Source organism: Pseudopipra pipra, chromosome W (assembly GCF_036250125.1).
Source record: "Pseudopipra pipra isolate bDixPip1 chromosome W, bDixPip1.hap1, whole genome shotgun sequence".
Taxonomy (NCBI): domain Eukaryota; kingdom Metazoa; phylum Chordata; class Aves; order Passeriformes; family Pipridae; genus Pseudopipra; species Pseudopipra pipra.
Genome location: NC_087580.1, coordinates 6,296,342 through 6,317,988, shown reverse-complemented (window position 1 = coordinate 6,317,988; position 21,647 = coordinate 6,296,342). Strand labels below are relative to the sequence as shown.

Genomic DNA, 21,647 nt, shown 5'->3' with positions numbered 1-21,647 from the left:
GGGAGTTTTCATCAAACAATTTCAGGGGACAAACAAGGGAAAAACTACAAGAAATGTTAAGACACAACCGTAAAACTCGAAAGGCATTGGGTCTGAACTTCTTGACAACTTCATCCAGGGCTTTCATCCTCTGGAGGGTCACACATTTCTTGTTGTCTTCTCCAGCTTTCAGATTCAGCAATGTCCTCACTCCTGACAGACCAGGGTCCCCTTTCCAGAGTAATGGAGGAGCACCGTGATTTTTTAATCCAAAATTCCCGGATTTGAATGAAATGCTCTGGAAAGGCTCTGGAAATCATTGGGTGTTCACAGTGAGTCTCTGGTTTCCCATCCCCTGCTTCAGATGTGAAAACATGTTCCTTGCAGTCGGAATGTAAACTCATCAGCTCCATTAAACTTGAGCACTATATCCCATCATCCAGATCATCAATGAAGATGTTCACCAGGAATTGCTAATCCCTGGCCTCCAGCTGGATGTTGCACTCCTGATCACCACCCTGGCCAGCAGATTTCAACCAGCCTGCTGTCTGCTCATCCAGCCCATACTTCATGGGCTTCTCTGTGAGGGAGCCCTGTCTGTGTCCACTAGTACACACATTCATTTGGATTTTAAACAATCAAACAGAAGTGAGAGTTTTAAGAGCAGAATTATTTTTCAAAGGGAAATAGAAGGGTAAGAGTTTTTAATTTTAATGATCATGTTTTACATGGTACTAATGGACATCTAGTAGAAATGAGAGAGCACCTTAAGAGACAAATCTACATTCTCTATTTATGCCTCTGAATTACAGGTATGGCTTTGATGGAACGAGTGCCTTCAAGCTCCACTGGCAGGCACTGTTTGAAAACTATTTGGGTGATTTTTGATAAGAAATGAAAGATGCAACAGCAGGAAGCCATTCAGCAATCCCTGACAAGGGAGGTCCACTGTCAATTGCTGGGAGGGCCCCCACCTGTTTCTTTTAATGGTGCTCCCAAATCCCACCCCTTGGGCCTCCCATCCCATCCTTTTTGGTCCCCTCAGGCATCTCCTCCCCAGGATCTGCTCTGTGTCCTACCCAGGGTCCCCAGACATCCTCCCATTGATCATTCCCAAAGCTTTTCTTTCCATCCTTCCCCTCAGACCTTTGCCTTTCACCCAGGCCACTGCCCTGGTACCTCCCAAGACCATTCCTTGCCTCCCTCTCCACTCCCAACCATCTCCCAGTCCCCTCATTTTTGTCCTCCTCCATCCTCCTCCTCCTGTCCCCACCAAGCCTCTCCCTTGCAGTCCCCATGTCCCTACACTTGAATTCCTTTCCCCTCCCCTGCATCCCACACAGGGCCCCTTCAACACCCCAATCCCAGTCCCGTGGGCTCCCCAGTTCCCCCCAGTTCAGCATCTTTGGGTCCCCTCCTACTCCCCCCACCCTCCCTGCAGGCCCTGAATTCCCCTGGCTCTCCTTGTCTCCATCCCCACCCTGGGCCCTGCAGGCACAGGGGTTGGAGGTGAAACTGGGTGCAGTGGGAGCAGGGGGAGCAGAAGGGATTTTCCCCCTCAGACGGGGGCAGCCCTGGGCTGGGGGGCTGGGGACACCCGTGTCCCTCCCCCAGCCCCACAGGGGCCAATCCTGCTTAACCCTTTGCTCTCCTTGCCCAGGCACTCTTGGCAGGAACCCAAAATGATCTGCGGGAGGTGAGTGGGCCGGGGGGACTGGAGGGCATCCAGTCTGGGAACTGGGGGACACTTTGGTCCCCCCATCCCTCGCTGGCACCGGGGACATCCCAGTGACCAGCCAGGGCTCCTGGTCTCTCTCCAGCTGCATTTAGTGGACGTTGGGATCCTGAAGATGGCTCAGGTGGGTACCAGGAGTTCTGCCTGAGTCGGGTCCTCCTCTCACATGGCCATGACACTCCCAATCCATCCCAGTCTGCCCCAGTATACCCCAGTGCACCTTCCCAATGATCCCATTTCTTCCCCCAGGCTCCCAATACATCCCACTGCACCCAGTGTGTCTCTGAGCCTGTCTTTGTCCCCAGCCCCCTGTGGTTGAGAAGGTGCTGGGTCTTGTTGGTGAGAAACGCGTGGCTGCATCCCTGGATGTCTGAGGTGAGCAGTGCCTGCAGGGAGAGGGGTCAGGACAAGGCCCCTCTCATGTTGCAGTGGACTTTGGGGGTGACATTTTGGGCTCTGTGTTTCAGGACTGGTGGTGACACCCGTGCCCTGTCCCCCTCCAGTGGCATGAGGAGATGATCATCCCTGGAAGAACCCCCTGATTTCCCTCAGAGCCCAGGGGCATTTTCCCTGAATGATCAATAAATCTCTTCAGCCAAGCCACTCTGCCTGATCTTGTGTGTGTGTTCCCAACTCCATGGGTGTGTTCCCATCTCCATGTGTGTGTTCCCATCTCCATGTGTGTGTTCCCATCTCCATGTGTGTGTTCCCATCTCCATGTGTGTGTTCCCATCTCCATGGGTGTGTTCCCATCTCCATGTGTGTGTTCCCATCTCCATGGGTGTGTTCCCATCTCCATGGGTGTGTTCCCATCTCCATGGGTGTGTTCCCATCTCCGTGCCTGCGTTCCCGTGTCCCTGTCCCCTCCTTCTCCAACCCCTGCACACCCAGTGCCTCTCTGGCCGCTCCCCTGCCATGAGCAGAGAGGCTCAGGGGGCTCCTGGGGGTCTCTGCACACAAGATCCCCTTCACCCCCTCCATGTGCATCCTGAGCAGTGCAGGTTGGGGCATCATGGAATGTCCCTGCTGGGGGCTGGGACAGGCAAGGGGCACACGGGGCAGCCCCTGGAGCACCTGGACCTTCCCCTGTGCCCTGGGAGGGATGGGAAAGGGAATCAAGGGAGCCAGCGGGTGTCAAATGCCCCCAGATCTCAAGGGCCAGGCTCGGGGCTGAAGGGATGGGGAGCAGCCCTGCATCCAAGGCCATGGGGATAGTGGGGGATGAAAAGCAGGATGGGAGCCAGCTATGGGAGCTCACAGCCCACAACCCCCCATGTCCTGGGCTCATCCCACAGCGTGGGCAGCAGGGGAGGGGGGTTCTGCCCCTCTGCTCCACTCAGCTGAGACCCCTCCTGCAGTGCTGCCTCCAGCTCTGAGCTACCTCAGGGTGTGGTTTTCTGTTGAGGAGGAAAAGGCAGGACTGAGTCAGGTCAGACTCTATTGGCAAAATGTGTCTCTCTTTTTAGGAAGACCTCTCTGCATCCCCCTCCCCTGAACTCTGGGTTTTGCTGGCTGATGGGGGCTTTGAGAGCAGGGACCCTGTGACAGGCTCCCGAGGAATCCTCCTTGCTGTGAGAGGCAACTCGGAACACGGGGTGATCCGAGATTAAATGTGCCTGTGACACATCAAAGCGTTTCCAGCCCTGCTGTTCACAGTTTGCCCAACTGCAGAGCAGAGCTGAGGGGATTTGCTGTAGTTTTGTTACAGTTTCACTTGGCACATTTAGGATTGAATTTGGATGGCTGAAATCCCTGACATTTCTAATGTTCTCCAAGTGAAATCTCGTGGGTCCTGGGAGGCAAAGGGATGGTCTCAGTGCAGAGAGAAGAACTACGCTGGCCATCACTCCTGTTCTCAGCCGCCCCTCGCTGGCAGCTTGGAGCTGAGGGAGGATCACACTAAGGAGCTCCCTTAAAAAGAGACAGGGCCTTTCTGGGAGCAGAGGAATCTGGGCTCAAAGGGCAGATTGACAGCCTCCTTGTCTTTTCTCAGGGTGCCTGATTAGGATCTCCTCTTTCTTCTCCCAGACTGCTGCACAGAGGGATCATTGCAGCTGCCCAGAGCATTTCTATGGCTCTACCACCGAGGTGTCCTCTCCATGGGGATCCCAGACAGCACAGAGATACTATGGCAGAGCTGTGCCCTTCTGGAGGACACCCTGCAGGACACCCGGGGAAGCAGCTGAATGTCCTGAAGTTGCCTGGAGGGCACTTGGGCATTTTGCTCCCACAGACACATCCCCACAGCAGCACCCAAAGGGTTTGTGTCTGGACAGGAACCTGCCACCCCAAAGCCCCTGCACTGCCTGAGAAAAGCCAATGGTGAGAAGAAGAACAGCCCAGGCAATAGGGGATGGCAGGGAAATGCCACAATGCGGCTGCCAAGGGAGGAGGGACACACAGAGAGAGATGGAAATGGGGGCCTTGTCCTTGCCTGGGCTCTGGCTGCTGCAGGGCAATGCACAGCCCAGGGGCCATGGCCTGAGGGCACAGGCTCTGCTTAGGCTGGGAAAGGAGCCCAGGGAGGAGCTGCTCAGGGAAGGGGTCTGTGCCACAGGGACAGCAGGGAGGGGCCCACATCCCCCTGCCCAGCACTTGTGGCAGCAGCTCCCTGTCCCTGCCTGCCTGTCTCTGGGTGAGGAGCTGTTCCTGCCAGCAGCCCCTCCCTGTGCCCAGCTCAGCTCCCTGCCAGTGCTGCCAGAGCCATCCCCAGCCCTGTGCCCAGGGGCAGCTCTGCCTGGGCAGGGGCTGCAGAGCAGATCCCAGACCCCTGCGGTGGCTGGGAAGGGGGAGGTGTTCTGGGGGGATGTGCTTCCTGAGAAGGGCCCCTGGAAATGGAGGAGGTGAAGCTGTGAGGAGCCCTGACCCTGCAGCTGAAGGGCCCTGCCCTGCCCGGCCCTGCCCGGCCCTGAGGGGGTCACTCCTTCCACCCACCCCTTCTCCCCCAGCCCCGTGGCAGCTCCTTGGCCGGGCTGAGAGCTGACCCTGGCAGGCAGCAGAGTCCCTGCCCCAGCACACAGAGCCCTGGGGGCAGGACCCTGCTCTGCACCACAGCCCTGGGCACCCCTGGCTGCACCCCCACCTTCCCACCCCACAGCCAGCCCTGCCTCAGGGAACCTTCTTGCCCTGGGCCTCTGAGGGGGCAGCAGCAAGTCCTGCTCTGCAGCAGCTTCTCCTGCTGCACCCCAGGAAATCCAGCAGAGCCATCCTGGCAGCTCCTGGCACTGGGGGCATTTGGCAGCTGGCAGAGGCACTTGCAGGAACTCCCCTGCACTGCTCTGCAGCCAGAGCCTGATCATGGCAAAGGGCTGGGAAGGTTCCTCCCCTGAGCAGCTCTGCCCTGTCCTCCCACCCCAGGATCCCTTGAACCTCCTGCTCCCTTCTCCTCTCTGCCCTTGCTGCCTGCAGCTCCTGCCCTGCTCTGCCATATGGCCACTTCCCCTGCACTGCAGCAACTGGGAGAGTCCTGCTGAGAGATCCTAGAAGCTGTGGGATGTGGCAGCTTTAGGAGATCCCTCCAGGAAGGGAAGTTGAACTTTTCTGCAGCCAGAGAAATATTCATTCAAATCCCGTGAAGGTTTCTCCCACAGTGAGAGCTCAGTCCCCTCCCAGCCCAGGCTGCCTCTCATCTCTCTGCCTTCTCTCCTGTGCCCTGGGTGCTGCAGGCAGTGCCCTCAGCCCTGCTGGGCTGTGCAGAGGAGCTGCTCCTGGGCAGAGCTTGCCAGGAGCTCCCTGTGTGCCAGGAGCCTGGCCCAGCTCAGCAGCACAGCAACAGCCCCAGGCAGCACTTCTGCCCTTCAGGGATCCCTCCAAGTGTCCCTGGGGCTCCAGGGGACTCTGCTGGGACACAGCTGAAGGAAATAATGATGTTCCTTCTCTCAGCTGGGCACAGACACTTCTTTCAGCAGGGTCATTTCTCCAAACAGACACTGAGTTAAGTTCAAGAGTCCCCTTTTCATGTCCCATCATTAGACAGGAAACCCAGACAGTGCCCAGGAGGGATCTCCTTCAGCGGCACTGAGGGAAGGGACTCAGCTGAGTCAACAGAGGTGTCTCCCTGTGGCTCTGCAGACCTGGGGCCAGAAGGACACTCAGCTCCCTCCACAGCTCCCATGGGGTGGGATTCCTCCTGCCCCAGTTCAGGGGGCCCAAAACAGGCACCTGCAGGTGACTCCTGTTGGGGCAGATGACACTGCAGAGATAAGAAATTATCTTAGCCAGAAACCATGGAATTGAAAGACAGACAAGGAAAGCTTCTTTACATATACCACCTAATATTTTTATACTATCTTTTAATTAAGCAGACTTGCTGTCTCCACGAAAATCCTTTTACCACCTTGTTTACCCCATCTCCTGTTGTAATTGTGATAAAGAAATAGCTGTTTATCTGTTTGAAGAAAAATATCTCCCTGCGCTTCCTGGACCCTCAACCTCAAATGTGAATACAATGTATGTCCCCCCTTCCCTGAACCCTATATATAGCTAGAGTTGTGTCAAACAAAGGATTCAGCTTTGTACCCACAAAGTGGATCGTGCAATTATTTAAACCGTCTTAGACTCCTTGTCCCATCTCCTGTGGGAATGAATGAAGACCAAAGCCAGGAGTGACCTGCTGGGACACAAATCCCTGGTCACTTCTGAGGGGCCAGAGGTGACCGAGATTCCTGCTGGGAACTGCAGGCTCCAATGGAGCAGTTCCTAGGGACAGGGCAGCAGCTGTGGGATCTTCTTGGAGGCTGCTGGGACATTGCTTTGGCCAACTTCAGTGGCAGAAGGTGCCCACATGTAGGACAGGGGAACCTGTCACTGCTCCTCCTGTCCAGGGCAGCCCACAGAGGTGCTCAGCTGACCAAATGCAGGGAGGGAGGTCTCTCTCCTGTTCTTTATCAGGGTATTTTCTACACATCCTTAGAGTACAATGGCAGTTGTCTCCTGGACATCCCTTAATTGCTGAACATAATTCAGGGCATCTGAACCTGAATTTCATACCCAAAGAGGGGCCTGTAGTGCCAGGGGAGGTGCCAGGGCTCTGCAGCACAAGGGCAGCAGCTGCCATGGACGGCACAGGGCCTGTGCAGGGACCCCGTCCCCATTCCCAGCAGTTGTGGGACAGGCACCACCCAGGGCTCCTCAGACACATTGGGGGCCTTTGGGGCAGGGAGTGAATCCCAGCCCTGCAGGGACAGAAGGTCTGGCCCTTCTCTATCCAGCTGGTGCTGGGCAGTTCCTGAATACAAAGCACATCCCAGCAGGGTCTCCACTCCTGTGCATTCCCTTTTTGTGTGGCTTAACCCCAGTGAGCAGCCAAGTGCCACAGAACTGCTCACTCAATCCCCCGACCTCCCCCTGCACTGACAGGGGGAGGAGAATCAAGAAAAGGCAAAACCCGTGGGTTGAGATAAGAAAAATGTAATAACTGAAACAAAGTAAAGTATGAAAATAACAGTAAGTGTAGTAACTGTGATAATAACTGTATTGAAAAGGGAGACAGAAGAAAGAGAGAGAGGAATAAAAGGAATAAAACCCCAGAGGAACAAGTGATGCTCAGCATGATTGCTCACACACACTGCCCAGTGCCCCACACCCCAAGCAGTGATCTGCCCCTCCTGCACAACCCCTCCTCATGTATCCACTGGGAATGATGTTCTGTGGTGTGGAATATCCCTTTGGAATGTCCAGGTCGGCTGTCCTGGCCCTGCTCCCTCCCAGCTTCTTGTGCACCCGGCAGAGCACGGGAAGCTGGAAAGTCCTTGATGAGGGTAAGCACAACCAAACCATCAGTGTGTGATCAACATTGTTCTTTCATGGAATCCAAACCACAGCCCTGATCCAGGTATTAGGAAGAAAATTAACTCTCTGCTTAGGAAGAAAATTAACTCTATCTCAGAATTAATCTCTAGTTAATCTATAGGAAGATTAACTCTATCTCCTAGGAAGAACAGCCAAGACAAGGCTGGTGTCCACCCCTTATTCCACACCATTTACACCATGTCAGATCCCACACTTTCCAATACATTCCACCATCACCTTTCCTATCATTTGATAGAAACCCACAGATCTCATTGCTTAGTCTATGAAAGTCTGTTGAGTTCATTTAGTCCAGGATTTTAGGCTCCATCTGCCAAAATACTCTTTCAGGGCAGGAAAAATGCTGTCTGCTGTGGGATTGTTGCCTGTTGCAGCCAGTTCTTGTTCCATCACCGCTGTGCTTGTCTGGTCTCCTCCAAGCTCATTGTTCATTTCTCTCAGTGATTTTCACTGTAATACCCCCGACACGGCAAAGAGTGGCCACAGCAGTGAGAATGCAGTGTTAGAGAGTTACCACCATATTACAACTGAATTCCTTGGCTGTTCTCACCCAAAATCCAGTCCCTTCAAGGCACACACTGGATTTCCCATCTTTCCCTCCTTCCCCACCAAGCGCATCCGTGTCCTTGAGGCACGTGAATCCCACGGGTGCACTTCCCTTTGCCTGAAGCAGGAATAACCCAGACTGTCTTCTCAGCATGTTTTTAATGTGCACTACAGGAACTTTATCCCTTTCCATGGCACATAAAAACTTGGACTGGACAGGGCCAGCCCGATTGGCACATCCCCCAGTGCTGAGTGACCAGGTGGCCTTTGCTAAATGTGCATCCCAATGTTGGCAGGTCCCAGCACCCACTGCATCATTCCATCTTTCCTGGTGCATGGCAGGTGTGGTGGTTTTAGCACCATCAGGAAATTAAAATTCACATAAGTCACTCCCTTTCCCACGGCCCTTCTGGTGAGGGAGGGACAAAAAATGAGAGACTCTGGGTGGAGATAACAATTCACTAAAAGCACAGAGCAATGGAATAAGACACGCAGAGTCACAACAGCAATATCACCAACAAAAGTATCCAGAAATAGAAGGTGTTTCACTCCCAAAAGGGGGTCACCACGGGGCACACAGAGAAGATGCTGGGTGCTCCCCAAGTGACGTGTCCGTGCGGTGCCCCCGGACAAAGGCAATGCGGTGGGGGAGCTCCCAAGGGTAACGTGTCCAACCCCTCAGCCCAACAACAAGGAGGACCAAGGACAAGCCAAGCCTTGGGAGCTGGGTCGTCCCGGCTGTGTGGCGCAGCCGCTCCCTGGGCTCAGTCCCGCGCTGGCTCCTCTCTTCTCCTCCCAACCCGAGGGCTGAGGGGGCTGAGGCTGCCCCCCAACCGCCCCGTCCTGCTCAGAGCTTTGGTTCAGCACCACGGCCCGTCGTGGTTTCCCCTTTCAGCACCAAAGGTCCATCGTCCCAATCCAGGGAAAACGTGAGGGGGAGCAGCAGAGCAGAGGACGGGGAGCGCAGGAGTGATGCTGCCAGTCCCTGCCCTGCAGAGAGCGGGGCAGGATGGAGCAGTTGTGGTGCAGAGCCCCGGCTTTTCCTGCTGGAAGCACAGCCCTAGGGATGGCATGGATGGTACAGGATAAATAACTTGGTGACACCCACAAAGCGCTAAACTGCCCCCTCTGCTCCCTAACCAGGACACTGTGGTGACTGACCATGGCAATGGGAATGTGTGATGGTTGCCATGGTAACTGACCATAGCAATGGGAATGTCTGATGGTTGCCATGGTAACCGACCATAGCAATGGGAATGTCTGATGGTTGCCATGGTAACCGACCATAGCAATGGGAATGTCTGATGGTTGCCATGGTAACCGGCCATAGCAATGGGAATGTCTGATGGTTGCCATGGTAACCGACCATAGCAATGGGAATGTCTGATGGTTGCCATGGTAACCGACCATAGCAATGGGAATGTCTGATGGTTGCCATGGTAACTGACGGTAGCAATGGGACTGTTTGATGTTTGCCATGGAACTGACCATAGCAGTGGGAAGTGTGATAGTTGCCATGGTAACAACTGTAGTGACAGGAATGTCTGATGGTTGCCATAATAACTGACCGTAGCAATGAGACTGTGTGATGGTTGCCATGGTAACCGATTGTGCCGGTGGGAAGTATGATGCTTGTCATGATAACTGACCTTAGCAATGGGACTGTCTGATGGTTGCCATGGTAATCAACTGTAGCAACTGGCATGTGTTATGGTTGCTATGGTAACTGACCGTAGCAGTGGGAATGTTTGATGGGTGCCATGGTGAATGACCATAGCAATTGGTATGTATGACGGTTGCCATGGTAACTGACCATCGCAATGGGAATGCATGATAGTTGCCATGGTAACCAACCGTAGCAATGGGAATGCATGATGGTTCCATGGTAAGTGACTGTAGTATGGGAATGTCTGATGGTTGCCATGGTAACTGACCATAGCGATGGGAATGTACGATGGTTGCCATGGTAGCTGACCGTGGTAAAGAAGAATGTGTGATGGTTTGCATGGTAACTGATGGTAACAATGGGAATGTATGGTGGTTGCCATGGTAACAGACTGTAGCAATGGGAATGTCCGATGGTTGCCATGGTAACTGACCGTAGCAATGGGAGTGGATGATGATTTGCCATGGTAACTGACTGTAGGAGTTGGAAGTAGAATAGTTGCCATGGTAACCTACTGTAGCAACGGGAATGTTTGATGGTTGCCATGGTAACAGACTGTAGCAATGGAATGTGTGATGGTTGCCATGGTAACCGACCATAGAAATGGGACTCTCTGATGGTTGCCGTGGTAACTGACCATAGCAATGAGAATGTCTGATGGTTGCCATGGTAATTGACTGTAGTGACAGGAATGTCTGGTGGTTGCCATGGTAACTGACCATAGCAATGGGAATGTATGATGGTTGCCATGGTAACTGACCATAGCAATGGGAATGTATGCTGGTTGCCATGGTAACTGACCATAGCAATGAGAATGTCTGATGGTTGCCATGGTAATTGACCATAGCAGTGTGAAGTATGACAGTTGCTATGGTAACCGACCGTAGTGACGGCAATGTCTTATGGTTTCCGTAGCAATGGAAATGGTGGGAAACCAACATGTATGGTGACCGTAGCAATGGCAATGTGTGATGGTTGCCATGGTAACTGACCGTAGGAGTGGGAGCTATGATAGTTGCCATGGCAAATGACCATAGTGATGGAAATGTGTGATGATTGTCATGGTAACTTACCGTAGCAATGGGAATGTGTGATGGTTGCCATGGTAACCGACCATAGCAGTGGGAGTGTATGATGGTTGCCATAGTAACTGACATAGCAATGGGACTGTATGATGGTTGCCATGGTAACTGACTGTAGCAAAAGGAATGTGTGATGGTTGCCATTGTAACCGACCATAGCAATGAAAATCTCTGCTGTTTGCCATGGCAACTGACTGTAGCAATGGCACCGTATGAGGGTTGCCATGGTAACCAACCATAGCACCGGGAATGTATGATGGTTGCCATGGTAACTGTTTGTAGCAATGGAAATGTGTGATGGTTGCCATGGTAACCAGGCACAGCAATGGGAATGTATGATGGTTGCCATGGTAACTGACCGTGGCAAGGGGGCTCAGTGCCGTTGCCCACGGCTTCCACTTCTGCAAATTGGCTTCATTCCCCTTCTCCTTCAGCAGCCTCAGCCACTCGTCGGGGGGGCCCCACACAGCAGCTTCCCAGCTCCGTGAGGTTCTGCAGCAGCCCAGGGTTCCTTTGGTCCCACAAGGTCCTGCAGTGTCCCGATGGCCCCTCGATTCCGTGAGGCCCCACAGTGTCCCAGGGTCTCCCTGCTTCCATGAGTTTCCCCAGTGCCCCAGGTTTCCTTTGATTCCACGAGACCCAGATGTGAAGCAGTGGCCCCTTCATTCCACGAGGTTTTGCAGTGTCCCGATGGCTCCTTTCTGCCGTCAGGTTCTGCACAGTCTCAGGTTCCTCTGTTTTCAGGAGTTTCTGCAGTGTCCCGATGTCCTAGTTAGGACAGCTGAGAGCAGTTCATCACTGGATGGGTGTAACCCAAAACTGTGTATTCTATAGCCTTCCATGCCATTTCCCAGAAACTGTTATCAATAGAGCATTTACACCATCTGCACACAGAGCCTGACTCCTCAGGCTATAAACTAGGCATTAAGAGGCCTGCAAGATAGGAATATGTTCCTGTCCTCACACCCTTTTATGGAATACCCCGCTCTGAGGGAAGGACTGAGCATTCCTGCCTGAACTGGAGAATATATAAACTTGGAGTTTTGGAACCTTTTTTACCACTCGTTGGATCCAGAGGAAGACTGCAGCTCATCGCTCTCAACCAGCCTGAGACCACCACCCTCAGCTGGACTGCAATCACCACTCTTGACCAGACTGCACCAGCACTCTCACCAACAGGTTTTCCCCTCACCTTTTCCTTTGGACTCAGGGGGCCCAAAGAACACCACTCTGTTCATGCCCCAAGGTGCTGGGTTATATATTTGGGTTTTGTGGGTTAAAACCAATTGTTTGTCTGTATAATTGTACTTATTGTATTATTTTATTAAATTGTTATTCTGATTTATAATCTCTCTTTTGATTTGAGTTCATTTCCTATTTATTCTTGCTTTGGTTCTCTCCTTCTTTCATATGTTCTAGTTTTATGGAAGAAATTTGCTTGAACCACGCATCACCACAAAATTCCAACGTTTTACCTCAGGGACTATCTGGAGGAATATAAGAGTTGTCACCCTTTTTGCCACATCCCCTATCTGGATTTTTGCCCCTCTTGGGCACTGAACTTTTGTCCCCCTTGGGCATTTTCCTTTTACTTTCCCCCAGTTCCCACATTTACTCACTGATGAGATTCCTCAGTCTTTCCCTGTGGACTCCTTTCCAGATTATGACATTTCCTTACCCTTTCTTCCCCTCTCGCCTGTCTCTGGACAGTCTCAGGAACCCAATGAACTGTCCCATTCTGGCCACAAATGAAGGGAGTTGATCACCAAACTTCAAAGCAGGGGCTTCCCTATCCCTTGCAGCTGCTGGGTTCTCTTGTTCCTCAGTAAACTATACAGATGCTTCAAAATGGGGTCAAAGGCTGCTTCAAAATGGGGTCAAAGGCTGCATAAACAGTAACTTTCTATCTACTGCTAAACCAATTAGGACCGTAGCACAAGTTTTGCAAGAACAGTCCTATTATTACTTACACCAGGCAGGAAGTTTCCAGCACAGGATGAATTGTCTTTGTTAGTCTCCTTTATCTTGTGGTTACTTCACATGTCCTTGGAGGGCTCTAAATTCTGGATTCCAAGTGTCCAGATTTTAGTTCCCCCAGGATTTCTTCATTGAAGCTTCTCACGGTCAGTTTGGCAAAACTTAAAGTTTCAGTAATGATCAAACTCTGACAGTAACTGTCTGTGAAAACAAGTTTGGCACCAAGCTGACTGAAGTGTGTCGTGGTTTGGACCTTGCTTTTCCCCAGAGGCTGAGAAAAGTGGTAGACCCCAAGGGGTGGAAACCCCTAGAAGTTTTGAAATTCTGCCCAATGGGCGCTCCTGCAGAAATGTCAACATCTCACAACCAGACCGGAAGAGATGAGTTGTAGTTTTTGGTTGTTGTAGAAGAGGTGGCCATGTTGTGAGCCACGAGGTAGGGGCTCTGTGCCCTTTGGGGCCTCTGGCCCCCTCCCAGCCCCCAGCGGGGGGGCTGCAGGGACCTGGAACAGCATAAAGCTGGGCTAGGTGCCTGTAGTTATGCCGGGAGATGTTTTTTCTCCATGGGCACAGACAGCAGCCGACACTGGCCAGAGAAGGTGGCAGAGAGCCAGGAGATAAGACCTGAACTGGAGGAGCAGCAGAAGCAACATGCAGCACCAGAGAAAGGACTCCTGGAAGGAGAGCCGGGAAAAGGAGAGCCAGCATCTGAGAGCTACAGAGTTCTTGGGGGTAAGACTGTACCACAGATCCCCCAAAACTCCCTTGGAGACCCTCTTGGAGAAGAGGGACATGGACTCCTATTTAGGAGAAGAGTTTTAGACATGCAGCACCGGAGAGAGAGAGGAGCTGAGAAGCTCAGAGCGTCCCGGGAGCTGGACCGGGACGGCCAGATGGAATGCGGGGGGAGTTGACCTTGGCTCCCCCCCTTGCACTGCTGCCATGGTGGCAGCCTGAAGGCAGGGCACAGAGGCCCTGCAAGAAGGAGCTGAGTCTCCTGAAGATACCAGACCGTCACGAAGACCCCCCTGTGTCTTCGTGATATGACGTGGTGATACGACCTTGTCTGGGGTTACGAAGCCCACGGAAGACCCCTCGGTGGTGAGGCGATGGGGCCGAGGGAATTTGATATCTCCCTCGTTGAGTGCTGGCAGAAAGCCAGCTATCAGCTGCTGCATGTGGAGAAGACAGAAAGAACCCTGCTGCCTCAGAAGATGCTGCTGCTCAGAGACTGGAAGGGATCTGTCCTTCTTTCCCTCCTGGACTTTTATTTGGAGGGGAGAAGAGATCTGATCATTGTACATACTATATGTCATGGTAGAGATAGTTGTGATCGTGTGTATAATGTGATATGGTATTTATTTGTACAGTCATTGTAATATATTTCCCTTTCCCCCACTTTGAGTCTGGTGTGTTTTGTCTGGAAAAGCCCATCTCACATTGGGTTGAGATGTGGGAGGGGGGATGGAACTAGGGGATTGGATTTTGGGACTATCTCAAACCATGACAAGTGGGAAATTTCTTGATTGAGGTGTTTGTTCCCTCTTGAGCCTCCTTTTGCTACAAGGAGATTTCTCTGATGGTTCCCTGTTGGCTTCCATTACCCCAGGAGTCCCTGGCTCATCTCTGTAAGACATCAGCTGTGCTCCAGTGTGGCTGCTCCATCCCAGAGTCACCTCAGAGGGGCCCTCACGGGTACCTTGTCCCTCTAAGTTTTTCATGTTATCCCACAGATTTCCCGTAACAAACCTGATCTTGTGCCCCTCCCCCATCATGTCCAGTGTAGAGCCCTGGGACACTGTGGAACCTCATGGAACCAAGGGGCCACTGTGACACCACAGGGCCTCATGGAACCCAAGGGACCCTGTGACACTGTGGGGGCTGATGGAACCAAAGGGACCCTGGGACACTGTGGGGGCTCATGGAACCCAAGGGACCCTGGGACACTGTGGGGGCTCGTGGAACCAAAGGGACCCTGGGACACTGTGGGGGCTCATGGAACCAAAGGGACCCTGGGACACTGTCAGGAGCCTCGTGGTGCCCAGGGCTGAGGAATCCCGTGGGTGCAGGTGGCTCAGGGAGCAGCTGCAGTTGGAGCTGTGGGATGAGCTCTGGGTGAGGGGCCTCAGCCCAAAGGCCGTGAGCTGCTGACCCTGGAGCAGCCAAGGGAGAGGACACTTGGAGACAGGGCAGGAGCCCAGGACTCAGCAGGAAGAGCAGTTTGTGTGCTTGGAGTGTGAGGGGATAAAACCCCACAGAGTTTTTTGTTGGGGGTTCCTCCTTGAGGCACCAGCTCAGCCTGTATCTGTGTTTCTTCACAAGAAATAAATTGTTTTACTGTTTTTAAGATATCAGAGACTCGGCCACGGGAAACCTGGGGTGGAAGCAGTGAGGAAACCTGGTCTGACTGGAGAGTGGGGGGTGTGAGGAGTCACAGGGGACCCGTCGGGTCACTGGAGCTGCTGCTGCTGGGAAGGGGCCTGAGTGTCAGCAGTGCCAGTCTGGGCTGGTGGGAGAGTCACTGCCAGGGAGTCTTGGGAATGGTGAGCCTGGGAAGTTCCCTTAAGAGTGTGGGGGGAATCTCGTGTGCAGAGACCCCCAGGAGCCCCCTGAGCCGCTCTGCTCATGGCAAGGATGCAGAGAAGGCAGAGTTACTGAACACCTTTGCCCTGACAAGACCAGCCCTCAGGGATCTCTGGCCCAAGAGACCAGGCTATAGGAATGTTGGAAGGAAGATCTTGCCTTGCTAAGGAAGATTGGGTCAGAGAACACCTCCAAAAACTCTACCCCCACAAGTCCATGGGGCACTTGATGACCTCCTGTCACCAAGGGGACCCTGTGACACTGTGGGACCTCGTGGTTATCAGACTCCCAAATATTGTGTGCAACTACAGTTTCACAGAACTTCCCAAAGTACTGTGAAAAACTGTAGAGCCTGAGCGTGTTGGTCCGAACTATTCCCATCTCACCTGAAGATGTCCCTGCTAACAGAGGTCCTGTGTGTTCCCTCTGCTCTCTGGGCACTTGCATCCTTTGAGAGCTGCCCATCACTGGGGTAGCCAAGAGCACAGGGTGGGGGATCCCCTGGAGGGGGAGCAGAGACATCTTTCCTAGATCACCTTGCTCAGAGCCCCATCCAACCTGGCCTTGAATGTTTGCAGGGATGGGGCATCCACCACCTCCCTGCAAATGTGTTCCAGTGTTTCATTCTCATCATCAAATGTTTCTTCCCTCTCTCTAGTCTGAACCTCCCCTCTTTTAGTTTAACTCCCTCACCCCCTGTCCTATTGTGACAGGCCCTACAGAACCCTTTGTCCACATGTCACTAAAAAGCTGCCTTGAAGTACTGGAAGGCCCCAAGGAGGTCTCCCCACAGCCTTTTCTTCTGCAGGCTGAAGAGCCCCCACTCTCTCAGCCTGTCTCCATGCGAGAGGTGCTGCAGCCCTGGGATCCCCTTGGTGGCCTCCTCTGGAAGTGCCCCAAGAGGTGCGTGTCTTTGCTGTGCTGAGGAGCCCATGGAGCTGCAGGAGATGCCAGGGCTGGCAGGGGAATCCCCCCAAGCCATTGCCATTGCGGGCGGGTGCGTTGCAGACAGCCAGAGGAGCCCAGAGCTGGAGGCAGCACTGCAGGAGGGGTCTCAGCTGAGTGGAGCAGAGGGGCAGAACCCCCCTGCCCTGCTGCCCACGCTGTGGGATGAGCCCAGGACACGGGGGGGTTGTGGGCTGTGAGCTCCCATTGCTGGCTCCCATCCTGCTTTTCATCCCCCACTATCCCCATGGCCTTGGATGCAGGGCTGCTCTCCATCCCTTCAGCCCCGAGCCTGGCCCTTGACATCTGGGGGCATTTGACACCCGCTGGCTCCTTTGATCCCCTTTCCCATCCCTCCCAGAGCACAGGGAAGGACTGAGGGGCCTTGGCTGATTGTCCCTGACCCTCCCCTGCCCCGACACCAAGCTGTGCTCCTTGGGGACGGTGCTGGGACAGCCCCAGTCAGACCCTGTTTCCTGCTGTGCCCCCAAACCACCGGGTGCCCCAGGGGACGTGGGAACACACATGGACACGGGAAGGCACCCGTGGATGTGGGAACACACCCACCCAGACAGACACAGAGCATTTGTTTTGCTGCAGGGGTTTATTGATTCTTGCAGGGAAATTGCCAGGGCACCCAGGGGATCAGGGGGGTCCTCCAGGGATGATCATCTCCTCATGCCGCTGGAGGGGGCCAGGACACGGGTGTCACCACCACTTCCAGTCCTGAAAGACAGAGCTCAAAATGTCACCCATGATGTCCAATGGGACTCAAGAGGGGCCTTGTCCTGACCACTCTCCCTGCAGGCACTGCTCACCTCAGACATCCAGGGATGCAGCCACACGTTTCTCACGAACAAGCCCCAGCACCTTCTCAACCACAGGGGGCTGGGGACAAAGCAGGGTTAGAGACACACTGGGCTGAACTGGGATGTACTGGGAGCCTGGGGCAAGCAATGGGGTCCTTGGGGAAGGTGCCTCTGGGCAGAAACGGGGTCCAGGAGCTTGTGTGGTCCTGCCCAGGAGCACTGGGGGGTCCTGGCAAAGAGGCACAGCTGGGGAGGGGCTGATCCTGGGGCATCTGGGGGGAGCCCTGTGGTGTCAGGGATTGGAATGCAACAGGGGCCCTCGGGAAGTGGGTTCCTGGGAAAATTCTGGGGGCAGGGTGTTCTCTGGGGAGGCAGTAGAGTGCACTGGAGTGTGCTGGGTCAGACTGGGATGGCTGGGAGTGTCATGGCCATGTGAGGGGAGGACCCGACTCAGGCAGAACTCCTGGTACCCACCTGAGCCGTCTTCAGGATCCCAACTTCCACTAAATCCAGCTGGAGAGAGACCAGGAGCCCTGGCTGGTCACTGGGATGTCCCCGGTGCCAGCGAGGGATGGGGGGACCAAAGTGTCCCCCAGTTCCCAGACTGGATGCCCTCCAGTCCCCCCGGCCCAATCACCTGCAGATCATTTTGGGTTCCTGCCAAGAGTGCCTGGGCAAGGAGAGCAAAGGTTTAAGCAGGATTGGCTCCTGTGGGGTTGGGGGAGGGACATGGGTGTCCCCAGCCCCCCCAGCCCAGGGCTGCCCCCCGTCTGAGGGGGAAAATCCCTTCTGCTCCCCTCGCTCCCACTGCCCCCAGTTTCACCTCCAACCCCTGTGCCTGCAGGGCCCAGGGTGGGGATGGAGACAAGGAGAGCCAGGGGAATTCAGGGCCTGCAGGGAGGGTGGGGGGAGTAGGAGGGGACCCAAAGATGCTGAACTGGGGGGAACTGGGGAGCCCACGGGACTGGGATTGGGGTGTTGAAGGGGCCCTGTGTGGGATGCAGGGGAGGGGAAAGGAATTCAAGTGTGGGGACATGGGGACTGCAAGGGAGAGGATTGGTGGGGACAGGAGGAGGATGATGGAGGAGGACAAAAACGAGGGCACTGGGAGATGGTTGGGAGTGGAGAGGGAGGCAAGGAATGGTCTTGGGAGGTACCAGGGCAGTGGCCTGGGTGAAAGGCAAAGGTCTGAGGGGAAGGATGGAAAGAAAAGCTTTGGGAATGATCAGTGGGAGGATGTTTGGGGACCCTGGGTAGGACACAGAGCAGATCCAGGGGAGGAGATGCCTGAGGGAACCAAAAAGAATGGGATGGGAGGCCCAAGAGGTGGGATTTGGGAGCACCATTAAAAGAAAGAGGTGGGGGCCCTCCCAGCAATTGATAGTGGACCTCCCTTGTCAGGGACCTCCCTGGTCAGGTTCCCTGAGCATCTGGGGCTCTGGGCACAGGGAGATTTGCAGTGGAAGTGGAGTGAAGAGAGGCAATAGTGGGAGGGAGAAGCTCCAGTGCCCAGCACTGGAGGTCAGGGAGAGCAGAGGATCCTCTGGACTGGGAGAGGGAGAGGCCAGAGCAAGGATTTTTGGGATCACAGCCACGATTCCATCCTGCAGTAGAGCTTCTCTCCTGCAGGCAGGAGCATCCCCACCCCTGAGCCCATGGCCGTGGCATGGGGGCCTCACCTTGGCATCTGCCGGGGGGCTCAGCAGGATGGTGAAGAGCAGGGCCACGCTGAGCACAGCGACCTTCATCTTCCTCTGGGCCTGGGCAGCGCTGGCTGAGGCTGCACAAGGGCAGGAGCACATTTATCCCTGCCGGGACTCCTCCCTGCCCCCTCCCCGAGAGCCCCCGGGGCAAAGCCCGGCTGGGCACAGCCCCCAGCCCTGGCCACAAGCCCAGCCCTGGCACAGAGTCCATCCCGCCTGCGGCACCCATCCAGCCACCTTCCCCAGCATCCCTCCAGCTTCCTGCACGGGGCAGCTGCCCCTGGAAGGGCCCAGGCCCCTGGGGGTGCCAAGGGGGTGGGCAGGGAGCTGAAAGCAGCTGCATACCCTGTGGGGACAATCCCACACAACACAATCCATCCTCCAACAGCCCCCAAACCCTGATCCACCCATGTGCTCCTGCCTATCCCTTCCCAGAGCTTTCCCTCTGGGACACCCCAGAGCTCAGCCCAGCCCCAAACCCGGCGTGTCTGAGCACAATTGTCCCTGTTCCACTCCAGCCCTGTGGGGAAAGAAGGGGGCTGCCACTGAATATGATTTGGGAAAATCCCACCTCCTTAGGTGGGAGAACAATGGGGGACCTGGGCAATGGGAACAGCCCTGTGACTGGGATCTCCAGGCACTGGAGGCACTGGGGAGCACTGGGCAATGTTGGGCACCTGGAGACAAGGGGTAGGCTTGAAGAATTGCTCGGGTGTGTCAGTTCCCAGATGCAGCCCACCCCATTTCCCAGCACTGCAGGCCCCAAATGGGTCCAGTCTCCAGCCCCAGAGCAGAGCCCAGGGGGCAAGATTCTCTCTCCTGGCCCTCCCTGTTCCTCTGCAGGCCATTTCTCTTTCCCACTCTGCTCTCATGAGTCCCATTCCATGGTTCAGTCCTTTCAGATGTGCTGTGACCCCAGAAGATGCTTTTCAAAGCCCAAGGGAGGGTTCCACTCCCCATTACACTTTTGCACTGGCCAGATGGGACTGCTAAAGGGCAAGTGAGCCTTCCTGAGCAATCCTTTGCTCTCCAGTCACTGATAAGTTCATGGAAGGGAACCAGGAAGCCCCGTTGGGTGTGATATTTTTCTTGGCCATCTCTCAGAGTGGCAATTGGCACATTGGGTGCCCGTTTGACCCACAGCAACCCCACAAGGGAAGTCTCTTCTGAGGGCCCAGGCAAGGGAAACAGCTGTTGAATCTTCTCCCTTCTCCTGGCAGCTCTGCCAAGAGCCCACTGGTTCCATGAGGGTCCCTGACAGACCCTCTCTGGAGTTGTTCTCTGCCAAGGATGAACGGAGCCTCCAGGCCAGTCCCAACAGGGAGCTTTGGCCACTCCTTCTCAGTCAGACCATCCTCAGCCTCCAACACAGACACTCCATGGGATCCTCCCGTCCCTCCAGAGAAAAAGATGGATTCTGCCCCTTTGTCACGGGCTGTTTCAGAGCTCACTCTGCACCAGTGCCCAGCAGAGATTTCTGTTCCCGTGGGGCTGATGTGCCAGGCCATTGATCCCACACATCCCAGGAACCCTCAGGGCCCCTTTCTGAGGCCGGGCTGACCCTGTTCCTGCTCAGGGGATTGATTTCTGGGGTTTGGTACTGCAAAGTAGAAGTACCTTGAGCAGGGTCAAAAGTCAGACCAGCCCTTCTCCTCTGCCCAACAGACACTGGAGCAGGAGTTCTCCTGCACAAATGCTTTTGGCCTTTGGTTTTCCTTCCAGTTTCTGGACCTGAGCTTCCAGTCTCCAGGGAGGTTCCCCCTCCCACTCCCTCCTGGCCAAGCCCCAGTCCCACAGACAGAACCTCGGGGTGACACTTGGGCTGTGCCACCAACAGCCTTTCCCTGGAGCAGGAAAAGGTCAGCTCTTCCTGGCTGAGACAGCGGTCAGCAGGAGAGGAGAAGACATCCTTAAACGCTGGGACATGTGCTGAGACACAGCCCTGAGGGAGGCAGTGGGGTTCCCACTCAGCTCCTGCAGCTGACTGGTCAACCCACCTGCCCTGGGAGCCTCCCAGCCTGCCCAGCTCGTTAACCCCAGGCTGTTGGCACATGTTCAGTTGGTGTCCAGTGCCATCCCCCTGACTGGCATCTCCAAGGCAGCCTGGGCCTCTCCTGCGTCAATGTTCCTCAGTGATGACCCTGTGGACAGTTCCTTCATTCCTGTCCGGATGAATTCAGCACACAAATGATGTCATGGCACATGTGCATCTGGGCAATAATCCCCCCCTGGCACACTCTGGTCTCTAACAAATGGGGCACAAAGCAGAAACAGTCCAGAGGAAAATCTTCCTGGGCACTGCCGCCTCCTTGGGCAAGTTCCAGAGCAAATAGTCAAGGCATTTGCCTGGAATGTTTTCCCAGTTGTCCCACAACAGATCTGTTCTGGCCCCACAGTGCCCCAGAAAGAGAGAAACCTTAACAAATGCCCCGGAAGGTCACACAACAATCAGCCATTGACAGTTCTCAGGAACCACTTCTCAGGGTATTTTTACTTCTTTGAAGCCGTGACAGGCGTCTGTATCATCATGGGAACAAACCCAGGGACACCTGGGATTCCCGTGGATCAGGCAAACCTTCCTCTGCCTTCAGAACCCAAAACAGGTTTTCACCACCAGACCCTTTGATCCCCAGCTCAGGACTCCTAAAAGTGCTTCTCACACCCTCGTAGGCAGAGCACTAAAACAGAGCATTATTTTCCTGTCCCACGGGCTGCTGGATGGATTTGGAAGTGGATGGAGATTGGGAAGCACAGCTTGAATGACTGTGGCACATATCAGACAGAAGGAGTTTCCAGAGGAAGCATGGCACCCTGT

General features: G+C 54.6%; 1 long non-coding RNA gene across 1 annotated transcript; it reads left to right on the top strand.

Annotated features, from left to right (window-relative positions):
• The first annotated feature begins 484 nt into the window (after positions 1-484).
• On the top strand, positions 485-2,045 carry LOC135405170 (uncharacterized). Its single transcript, XR_010425769.1, has 3 exons — positions 485-673; positions 792-1,838; positions 1,964-2,045. It is a non-coding gene; the product is annotated as an uncharacterized LOC135405170 (long non-coding RNA).
• Positions 2,046-21,647: the final 19,602 nt, after the last annotated feature.